Below are 12,353 nucleotides of genomic sequence, written 5' to 3'. Positions count from 1 at the left end.
ACTCAAAAGAGTAAGAGAAAACCACTGGGGGGGGGGCGGGGAAATTAATGAGGCTCTTAATAAGAAACTAGTAATTTTTTTTAAAGTTTGAACTGAAGAATACAATAATTGAAATGAAAAACACACTAGAATGAATGAATAGCAAACTAAGTGATTAAGAACACCTAAGTGATCTGGAGTATAGAATAATGAAAACCACACAAAGAGAACAGCAAAAAGAAAACAAAATTTAAAATATGAGAATAGTTTAAGAGATCTCTGAGATACCATTAAGCATACCAATATTTGCATCACAGGTGTCCCAGAATGAGATCTGAAGGAGAAAATGATGAAAAAGATAATTGATAAAATCATACCTGAAAATGTCCCAAGTATAAAGAAAGAAAGCAATACCTAAGTACAGGAAGCTCAGAAGGGAGCAGTATAATATATTCAGAGCTGAGAGGGAAAACATGCAAGCAAGGATACTGTACGCAATATGGTTTTAGAATTGAGGAAGATAAATAACTTCTCCAACAAGCAAAAACTAAATAAGAGTTCATCAAGTCTACATCTACCGTAAAAGAAATATTACCTAGTTTTCTATAACTGGTAAATCAAAGGCTATAATGAATAGCAAGAATCTATAGAAAGGGAAGGTAAATATATATTAAAGGCTGGTGATTAGCCACTTAAGCTAGTGTGAAGATTAAAGAAGGGGCTTCTCTTGCATTCCTATACACTAACAATGAGAAAACAGAAAGACAAATTATGGAAACAATACCATTCACCACTGTAACAAAAAGAATAATATACTTAGGAGTATATCTATCTAAAGAAACAAAAGACCTATATATAGAAAACTATAAAACACTGATAAAAGAAGTCAAAGAGGACACAAATAGATGGAGAAATATACCGTGTTCATGGATTGGAAGAATCAATATTGTGAAAATGACTATACTACCCAAAGCAATCTATAGATTCAATGCAATCCCTATCAAGCTACCAATGGTATTTTTCACAGAACTAGAACAAAAAATTTCACAATTTGTATGGAAATACAAAAAACCTTGAATAGTCAAAGCAATCTTGAGAAAGAAGAATGTAACTGGAGGAATCAACCTGCCTGACTTCAGGCTCTACTACAAAGCCACAGTCATCAAGACAGTATGGTACTGGCACAAAGACAGAAATATAGATCAATGGAACAAAAGAGAAAGCCCAGAGATAAATCCACATACCTATGGGTACCTTATTTTTGACAAAGGAGACAAGAACATACAATGGAAAAAAGACAAACTCTTTAACAAGTGGTGCTGGGAAAACTGGTCAACCACTTGTAAAACTAGAACACTTTCTACCATCATACACAAAAATAAATTCAAAATGGATTAAAGATCTAAATGTAAGACCAGAAACTATAAAACTCCTAGAGGAAAACATAGGCAAAACACTCTCTGACATAAATCACAGCAGGATCGTCTATGACCCACTTCCCAGAATATTGGAAATAAAAGAAAAAATAAACAAATGGGACCTAATGAAACTTAAAAGCTTTTGCACAACAAAGGAAATTATATGCAAGGTGAAAAGACAACCTTCAGAATGGGAGAAAATAATAGCAAATGAAGCAACAGACAAAGGAATAATCTCAAAAATATACAAGCAACTCCTGAAGCTCAATTCCAGAAAAATAAATGACCCAATCAAAAAATGGGCCAAAGATCTAAACAGACATTTCTCCAAAGAAGACATACAGATGGCTAAAAAACACATGAAAAGATGCTCAACATCACTCATTATCAGAGAAACGCAAATCAAAACCACAATTAGCTACCATTACACACCAGTCAGAATGGCTGCTACACAAAAGTCTACAAGCAATGAATGCTGGAGAGGGTGTGGAGAAAAGGGAACCCTCTTTCACTGTTGGTGGGAATGCAAACTAATACAGCCACTATGGAGAACAGTGTGGAGATTCCTTAAAAAACTGGAAAGAGAACTGCCATATGACTCAGCAATCCCACTCCTGGGCATACACACCGAGGAAACCAGAACTGAAAGAGACACGTGTAGCCCAATGTTCATCACAGCACTGTTTATAATAGCCAGGACATGGAAGCAACCTAGATGCCCATCAGCAGATGAATGGATAAGGAAGCTGTGGTACGTATACATCATGGAATATTACTCAGCCATTAAAAATAATACATTTGAATCAGTTCTAATGAGATGGATAAAACTGGAGCCCATTATACAGAGTGAAGTAAGCCAAAAAGATAAAGACCAATACAGTATACTAATGCATATATATGGAATTTTAGAAGATGGTAACAATAACCCAATGTGCAAAACAGAAAAAGAGACACAGATGTACAGAAGAGACTTTGGGACTCTGTGGGAGAAGGCGAGGGTGGGATGTTCTGAGAGAGTAGCATTGAAACAAATATACTACCAACGGTGAAACAGATCACCAGCCCAGGTTGGATGCATGAGACAAGTGCTCAGAGCTGGTGCACTGTGAAGACCCAGAGGGATGGGATGGGGAGCGAGGTGGAAGGGGAATCGGGATGGGGAACACATGTAAATCCATGGCTGATTCATGTCAGTGTATGGCAAAAACCACTAAAATATTGTAAAGTAACTAGCCTCCAACTAATAAAAATAAATGAAAAAAAAAAAAATAAACTAATTATCTCAAAACAAAAAAGAAGTTTAGAACTTGATACAATATCAGGAAAAGTCTTTCAGACAAAGATAAAGCAAATGAAGATGCTGGAATTTTTTTCCCATGTGAGAACTAAAAGGAAGTGTTTCTAAGGAAGGATTAAATGGGAACTAAGTCCTTTAAAAATAGTTGCACATTAACAAGAAATAAATTATGACCAACCTAGACAGCAAAAAAAAAAAAAAAAAAAAAAAAAAGAAAGAAAGAAGAGGCTTCTCTGGTAGCTCAAGGATAAATAATCTGCCTGCCAATGCAGGAGACACAGGTTCAATCTCCAGTCCGGAAAAATCCCAAACGCCATGGCACAACGAAGCCGGGGTACCGCAGCTACTGAGCCTGTGCCCTCGAACCTTGGGACTGCAGCAACGGAGCCCACACCCCCTGGAGCCTCTGCTCTACAACAAGGGGAGCTGCAGCGATTCAAGCCTGCAGAGTGCAACGAAGAGTAGCCCCGGCTTCTCTCGTTTCTAGAGAAAGCAGAGAAACGTCCATGCCGCAATGAGGACTCAGTTCAGCCAAAAGTAAGTATTTTTTTAACTAAAGAAAAAAAATTTAAAAATCAACCATAAGTACAATAAACAATGAAAGGATAAACATAAAGATGCAAGATATGAAATTAGAGCTACACACTGTCCGAGATGGTTTCACCCTACCTTCCACTCCTCCCTGTCTCCTTCGTCTAAGACAGACCTGCACTGTGGTCCTTGAACTCCCCAGTTTCCTCCCATTTTCTCCCCATTGTTGTTCATAGATCTCATTCCTAATAAAACTCTCACATTTCAGCAGTATCTGCTTTCGGAAAGTCCAGCTTGCTAGCATAATAATTCATAATATGTGTGCAAATTTGAGTAGGAACATATATGCCATGTTCATAGTAAGAATATCTACCACTTCATCAGTTTTTTTGTTTTTTTTTTAAAGTGGTCTGTGACTGAAAAATATTTTTTAAAAAACTGTTGCCTCTTCCAGTTCTATTCAAATTTTGGATAATACCACGGCTCCAAAGCCAAAAAGATCTTAGAGAAAGATCAGCATGAATTATACTATACGTCTAAGTGCTCATTTGACATCACTTTTATATTTTAGGGTTCTATTTTTCTTGGCAACACAAATCTAGGCTGAATTAAATTATTTATACTATTGATATCTACTTTTGCTTTGGTTTCCTAGGACCAAAACATCCTAAGTTTTTTTATGTCCTGTGAATCTAGAGTCATTTTATTATCTTGTTATTCTGAACTTAACTTTGCTTCTCCCAGTTGACTGCTTTACATTCCTTGAAATCCACTGTTTTGGTACTTGCACGGTTAACCTTCGAAATCTCTCAAGGTGACATTTAGAAAACATTTACTTTCCTTAAGAAAAACAAAAACTTTAAGTTTTTGTTATATATATATTCTGGGTCCCTTCCTTTGATTCATTGGATTACATTGGAAAAATCATTAAAGTTTGAAGGCAAATAAAATTAATTTTTTTACAAGTTAAAGCATACAGAAAAGCATTCAAAACTTAAAATTGTAAAAACTTTTAGGTGCACATTTTGCATTTTTAATACCACTGGAATCTCAGAGCTTTGGAACTTACAAAATCAGGACTTGCATTCAATTATACTGTATCTTCTATTTCAAATCAGAAATAGAATATTCACCAGAATGAAGGGCTACCTTCAAAACTATCCCTCTCTCTTCATTTCTTACACTTGCAATTTATTTTTCCAGTTTTGTTGAAGTGTAGTTGGCATACAACAGTTATAATTTTAAGGTTTACAACCTATCGATTTGAATCACTTTAGTACTGCAAGATCAGAGCAGTTTTAGCTAACACCGCTATCATGTCACATAATTACCATTTCTTCTGTGTGGTGAGAACATTCAGATCTAGAGGGGGAGGATGCAGGGGTGGGAGGGAGACCCAAGAGGAAGGTCATATATGTATACATATAGCTGATTCTCTTCACGATGCAGAAGAAACTAACACAACATTGTAAGGTAATTACACTGTAATACAAAAAAAAAGTCTACTCTGTTAGCAGCATTCAAGTATATAGCACAGAATCTTTTTTAACTTATTTAAACTAAAAGTATAATGCCCTTGATTCCATCCATGTCATCACATGGATGTTTTTGTTAAATGGCTACATTATGTCCTACTCTTCTGCAAATTCATGAATAGTAGCCTGCCAGGCTCTTCTGTCCATGGGATTTCCCAGGCAAGAATACTGGATTGGGTTGCCATTTTCTCCTCCAGGGATCATCCCAATTCAGGGATCAAACCTGCATCTGCTGTATTGGCAGGCAGATACTTTACCACTGAGTGACCTGGGAAGCCCATCACACATACATATGTACAAACACACAGATCACATTTTCTTTATCCATTCATCTATCAGTGCATGTTTAGGTTGCTTCCATATCTTGGTAATTGTAAATAATTCTGTGCTAAACATGGGCTGCATGTATCTTTTTGAGTTAGTGATTTTGCTTTCTTTGAATAAATACCTAGAAGTGGGATTGCTGGATTACACGTAATTCTATTTTTAATTTTGAAGGGAAAATTCATTTTGCTTGCCATAGCGGTTGCACCAATTTACATTCCCACCAACAAAGCATACGCTTTCCCATTCCTCTATATCCTGCTAATGCTTGCTATTTCTCATTTTTTAATACTAGCCATGCTAACAAGCGTGTGGGTGACATCACACAGTGGTTTTGATTCCCATTTTCCTATTTATTAGTGATGTTGAACATATTTTCATGCACCTGTTAGTCATCTGTATGTCTTTTTTGGGAAAAAAAAAATCTCTATTCAGAACTTATGTCAATTTTTTAAAATCAGACTGTTTTTTTGCTATTGGATTGTATGAGTTATTTATATATTTTGGATATTAGTCCTTTATCAGATATATGATTGGCAAATGTGTTAGGATGCCTTTTCATTTTGTTGATAGTTTCCTTTGCTGTGTAGAAGTTTTTCAGTTTTCTGTAGCCCTATAATATAACATCATTGGCAATAATCATCACATTTACATTAGGTCCCCAGATCTTGTTAATCTGGAAGTTTGCACCCTTTGACCAATATTGATGATTTATATTTTAATGCATTTTCTTAAACAGAGAGCCTTTGATCCTCCCTTTTGAATAAAATAGGTACCTTTTCATCTCTTCCTGATCACACTACTTAAGCACAGTTTGGGCTCTTCTGATTGTTTGTAAACCCAATCAATATCTGGCTCCTTAAGATTCTGTGATCAAAGCCATGAGATTCCACATTAATCTCCTTTACCTACAAACAGACCCTGGTAATTCTGTCTCTGTAATTGCTATGAGAACTTTACTTGTGTGGTATTACACTTTATATTAGGCCTGGTTTGGGACTCCTATCTCCCAGATTAATCACACAACTAACACTCGTTTAACCTGACACAATCTTTTTTTTTTTTAAGTTCTGTCTCATTTTCTATGGAAACTCCCTTTTAGCTTCCCACTATGCTTCTAGGCTTGATATAAGGCCTTAACTCCAGGTAAATGGTAGAAAGCTATTTCATCCCCTTAGGTCAAATGAATAACTGCATAGAGCTTTATGGAGGTGTTCCTCCTGCAAGTCTGTCTCCACCAGCCCTTAGTTCTAACATATAGAATGTGCAGACAATTTGGATAATAGAAATGAACTTTCAGTTAAAGAAAGTAGTCTAAACAACAAGTACTAAACTCTGATCTTGATTGCTATGCTCAGTTCAGTCACTCAGTCATGTCTGACTCTTTGCGACCCCATGAGCTTCAGCACGCCAGGCCTCCCTGTCCAACACCAACTCCCGGAGTCCACCCAAACTCATGTCCATCGAGTCGGTGATGCCATCCAGCCATCTCATCCTCTGTTGTCCCCTTTTCCTCCTGCCCTCAATCTTTCCCAGCATCAGGGTCTTTCCAGTGAGTCAGCTCTTCGCATCAGGTGGCCAAAATATTGGAGTTTCAGCTTCAGCATCCATCCTTCCAATGAACACCCAGGACTGATTTCCTTTAGGATGGACTGGTTGGATCTCCTTGCAGTCCAAGGGACTTTCAACAGTTCCCCAACACCTAAGTTCAAAAGCATCAATTCTTCAGTGCTCAGCTTTCTCTGTAGTCCAATCCTCACATTCATACATGACTACTGGAAAAAACAGAGCCTTGACAAGATGGACCTTTGTTGGCAAAGTAATGTCTCTGCTTTTTAATATGCTGTCTAGGTTGGGCTTAACTTTCCTTCCAAGGAGTAAGCGTCTTTTAATTTCATGGCTGCAGTCACCATCTGCAGTGATTTTGGAGTCCCAAAAAATTTGGAGTCCCAAAAAAACAGTCTCTCACTGTTTCTCCATCTGTTTGCCAAGAAGTGAAGGGACCAGATGCCATGATCTTAGTTTTCTCAATGATGAGCTTTAAGCCAACTTTTTCACTCTCCTCTTTCACTTTCATCAAGAGGCTCTTTAGTTCTTCACTTTCTGCCATAAGGGTGGTGTCATCTGCATATCTGAGGTTATTGACATTTCTCCTGGCAATCTTGATTCCAGCTTGTGCTTCCTCCAGCCCAGCATTTCTCATGATGTACTCTGCATGTAAGTTAAATAAGCAGGGTGACAATATACAGCCTTGACATATTCCTTTCCCTATTTGGAACCAGTCTGTTGTTCCATGTCCAGTTCTAACTGTTGCTTCCTGACCTGCATGCAGATTTCTCAAGAGGCAGGTCAGGTGGTCTGGTATTCCCATCTCTTTCTATTGCTATGTTAAGCCTACTTATTTCACGTCTAGCCTCTACATTGTGTTATGAAGGGGGAACAAAGCAGTCTTCTAATCCATGGTTATAAGTTTATTTTCTTAAAATTAAATACAAAAGAGTAGTGAACTATTACCAGCAAATGCCCAAAGGTTGAGAAGACAAGTCAATAAAAAAGTGATACTTACTATAGGCAACAGTGAACTCAAATGTGACAGCAACAGTAAACCCAGCTTCTACCTTTGCTGAAAGAATAAGATTCCCAGAAATAACAACTACCAAATGATCATGCTTCAGAAATGTTGACAACTAAGGTTTATTTCCATGTTAGGGTATAGCACAAATGTTTAGGAAAGCTTAGCTTACTTCCTCTGTGATGGGCTGTGCCTAAAATGTGAAATGGGGTGGCAAACATCAGAGAGCTAACACTGCTTCACACATCGCAATTATTTATATAATGTTAGATTATCTTTCCTTATTTTTCCCATTTCTTCTGTCTTTGTGCTAAGCTGCTTCAGTTGTGTCTGACTCTTTGCGATCCTATGGACTATAGCTCACCAGGCCCCTCTGTCCATGGAATTCTCCAGGCAAGAGTACTGGAGTGGGTTGTCATGCCCTCCTACCCTTTCTGAAATAACTTCAAGGTTATGAAACCCATAAGGGAAGGGACTTTGTCTGATTTACTTCATCAGTCTGTCTCCAAAGCAAAGGTTAATTCATCACATCTATTATTAATAGTTAAAGAAAGGGTTCTGACTGATCATCGTTATAGAGTGTCTGCTCTGGTGGTGAGCCTGAATGAGGTGACAGCTGTGATAAATTAGACAGTGTTCTGGACTATGAAGAGTATTTACCATAGTGGTTGAAACAGATACCACTTTATTGCAAATAGATGGGGAAAAATGGAAACAGTGAGACTTTATTTTGGGGGGCTCCAAAATCACTGCAGATAGTGACTGAAGCGATGAAATTAAAAGATGATTACTCCTTTGAAGAAAAGCTATGACAAACCTAGACAGTGTATAAAAAGCAGAGATATCATTTTGCTGACAAATGTCTGTATAGTCAAAGCTATGGTTTTTCCAGTAGTCATGTATGGATGTCAGAGTTGGACCATAAGGAAAGCTGAAAGACAAAGAATTGATACTTTTGAACTGTGGTGTTGGAGAAGACTCTTGAGAGTCCCTTGGACAGCAAGGAGATCAACCCCAAAGGAAATTAACCCTGAATATTTATTAGAAGGACTGATGCTAAAGCTGAAGTTCCAATATTTTGGCCACCTGATGCGAAGAGCTAACTCACTGGCAAAGACTCTGATGCTGTGAAAGATTGAGGCCAGGAGGAGAAGGAGGCGACAGAGGACTAGATGTTTGAATGTCATCACCAACTCAATGGGCATGTGTTAGAACAAACTCTGGGAGATAGTGAAGGAAAGGGAAGCCTGGCATACTGCAGTTCATAGGGTCACAGACAGTTGGACATGACTGAATGAACAACAGTAACAGCCAGGCAATATAACTATTGTAATAGAGGGAAGGTGTGCAGCACCCTAAAACCTGAGATTGTGCTGTTGACATAAGAAGATATTGAATCCAGAAAACCCTCTGAAATATGAGAATGCTTTACATGAACTTAAAGACCAGGTGTGAAACACTAAGTGCTTTGTTATTCTTGCTGCCCGTCCATGTGTGAGGGACAGAAAAGAGGGGCACAATCATTCTGAGGATTATGCTTTCTTATCTGAGAGTAGAAGAATATTTTTGAACATCAATCCAAAGAATATCAAGGCTAAAACACTAAAATGAGAGGAGTCACAGAAGCGAGCAAGACAGTGACAAAAATGGGTGCAGAGGAGCTGCATAGCCCAATGTGCAATGCTGGCCTAGGTGGACAAAAGCAGGGACCTTTGGGTTTTGAGTGCTCATTACCAGATGACAAGGGATATTGGCTTGGCTTAGATCAGTATATGAAATAAAACATAGCTGAGTAAGTGATGCTAAGAAGGACCATAATGATATTTCACACCAAATTTCAGTTTGTGCAAAAAAAACAAAACAAAAAAACCCTGAAGAGAGAGAACACTGTGTCTTGTATGAGTCTCTAATAACCTGCATATAACAACCCCTCAATAAATGGATCTTAAGTGCAGGACACAAGATGATGAAACATGATAAAAGAGATAATTAATGTGAGGTCGTGGCTTTCCCACCGAAACTGAAGGATGATAATACAGATTCATTGGGTAAACATGGGATTTTGAAACAATACAAGTCTGGGTTTGAAACTTGATTTCACCTTTTGCCACAAGTATAACCTTGGAAAATTTCTTTCAAGCTTCTGAGACTTTGTTTTCTCATCTGTAAAATATGGATGGTAGAGTAACTAACTCATAGGATTGTTACAAGGATTAAGCGTTTTACACATATTTATTTCACTGGATATTGAATATTTTTGCATGCTATAATTTTCCAGTTTATTTTAGCGGTCTCAAAACTTTCAGTAAGGAAACAGAAGTTTTAAGGAACAAATAATAAAGTGGGAGCACCTGGAAAATGATTTGGAAATAGTCTAGGATGAGATTATTTATTATTAAATAAATATAAAGTTTTTCATATGGTAATTTAAGAATAAGGGGCAAGATTTCAATGTAACATGCTTCCCCTGCAATTTGATGGAATTCATTTTACATTATGTAGATGCCAACTGAAGCGCCTTAATTAAATCATCCCAGAGTAGCTATGGGTTGACTTTCCTGTCATCCAAACTGGTCTTCTGGGGCCCTTCTAACCAAATTAACTGACTCAAAGGCTATTTCTGCCCTTTCTTTTTCCAGGACTCACAAAGATAAGCATCAACACACAGTCAGCAATACAGTGTGGCCTCTGGGAGGTCACATGGCTCCAAGTTCAGAATCCCCAGCTGCTTATCAAGGTCAAGCACGCCTAACCTGAATGAGATATTTATTCCTGAGAACAGTCCTGAAATTTTCTTGAGGACCTAAGAAGAGCATTTCCATTGAGGACATTTTCACTGGGAGGACTTTATGGTTGCCTGTGTAGTCTGTCAAAAAAAAAATCACCTGAAGATGGGTTTAATTTACCTTATTACTGAAAGGAAAATATGCCAGGACAAAATTACTGCAGAATAAGTAGGCTTTTAGGTACCTTCGAGTATATAATATTGAAACACTGTAGCATGCTTTTCTGAAGGGATTGGTAAGATGTGGAGAGGACATTTTAATTAAGAACTGCACATTTTAAAAACCAAAGTTTTCTCTTTGCATCTGAGAAGAGTCCCTTGATAAATATTGCACTTCAATAGTAGCATTTTCCACTGAATTTCTATAAATGTTATTACATTTATATGTTTGCATCTACCATTTTAATGATATTCACATTGTTTTTATTTGTATGTTATTTCACTTTACTTCTCTTAGGGAAATTTCAAATCCATGGATGGATTGATTCTTCATAGTTCACACGAAAAACATTTATTGAGTACACACCGTTAATATGTGCAGGAAGTACCTATACTATTCTATAAGACAGCATGATATAATAATAGAAAGTATATACTTTAGAGGTCAGTGATCTTGAATTTAAACTCGGTTTTCACAATTACGGTCTTATGACCTATGAATATTTTACTCAGTTCTCTGAACCTCAGGTTACTCAATATGCAAAAGAACCAGTGACACCTTATGGAGAAAATCACTTTGAGAGTTCAAAAAATAATTTTCAGAAACCAAAAATCTCCTAATATGTAACATGTATGTAATAAAGGTAAGCCCCTCCTAAGGCCCTAAGGTCAGGGGCTAGAGAGCTACATGAAATATGTGTCATAGCCCCCAAGGCAGGGATAACGATCATACATGATATTTATAACTTGAATCCATGCTAACATATTAAACATTCTAAGGGCAATTCTACTTTACACAGACTCCTTTGTTATACGAAGCAGCAAGCATTTAATGAGCCCTGATATTTCCAGAGTTGCATTATACCTCATTTGGGATATTTCCTAAAGAAGGGTAAGAAATCTTGGCACTCGCAGAACTAAATATATTCATAGATTTGTCTTCAGCTTGTCATACACATTCTCTTAAATATAAGGCATTTTATAAATGAGCACATTTAATTCACATACCCTGAGGTGGTTGTGCTTTGCTTGCATTTATAAAGGAACACTCCATCAAATGGTGGGGTTTATCCTTTTAATCATTAGGAGGAGTTCTATTAAATTCCACCAAGGCCATTCTTTCAACTTTCAGGCTGCACTCTCTATTCAGAAGAAAGAATTTAATTACCTCCTTAACCCCTCTCAATTCCACTCTGATTTATAACTGATTGTAATTTGCCTCCTTCTGCGCCATTCTTGGCCAGGCATCCACAGTTCTTCGGCATGCTCTCTCTCTCCTGTCCTAACTGTCTTCACAAAACTGAAACTTCGTTACCACCTTACTCACAACGTATTTCTCAGGGTCCTTCTGGAGAAACGAACAGCCACTGGATACCCTGAAAGATTCAGGACTATGCTATTGCACCACAGCCTGCACAGTTTTTACTGCATATGTTTAAGGATGAGAATTAAGAAGTGACGTGTCTTGGACTTCCCTGGTGGTCCAGGGGTCAAGGCTAGTGCTTCCAGTGCAGGGGGCGTGTGTTCCATCACTGGTCTGGGAACTAAGGTCCCATATGCCTTGTGCTATAGCCAAAAACTTTTTAAAGAATCACTAGAAGAAGTGACGTCTTCCCTTATCATACAATTCACAAGTGTGAGCACAACTCTTAGAATTCCCTGGATAGAGCTTGGCCAACAACTAACTGGAGGAAAGAGGACGTGGAAGAGAGAAAGTATCAAGGCTAAAGTTGTGGCTTCCTATCTAGAAGAT

This window comes from Muntiacus reevesi, chromosome 7 (genome assembly GCF_963930625.1).
Source record: "Muntiacus reevesi chromosome 7, mMunRee1.1, whole genome shotgun sequence".
Lineage (NCBI taxonomy): Eukaryota > Metazoa > Chordata > Mammalia > Artiodactyla > Cervidae > Muntiacus > Muntiacus reevesi.
Note: the sequence above shows the minus strand (reverse complement) of the source record.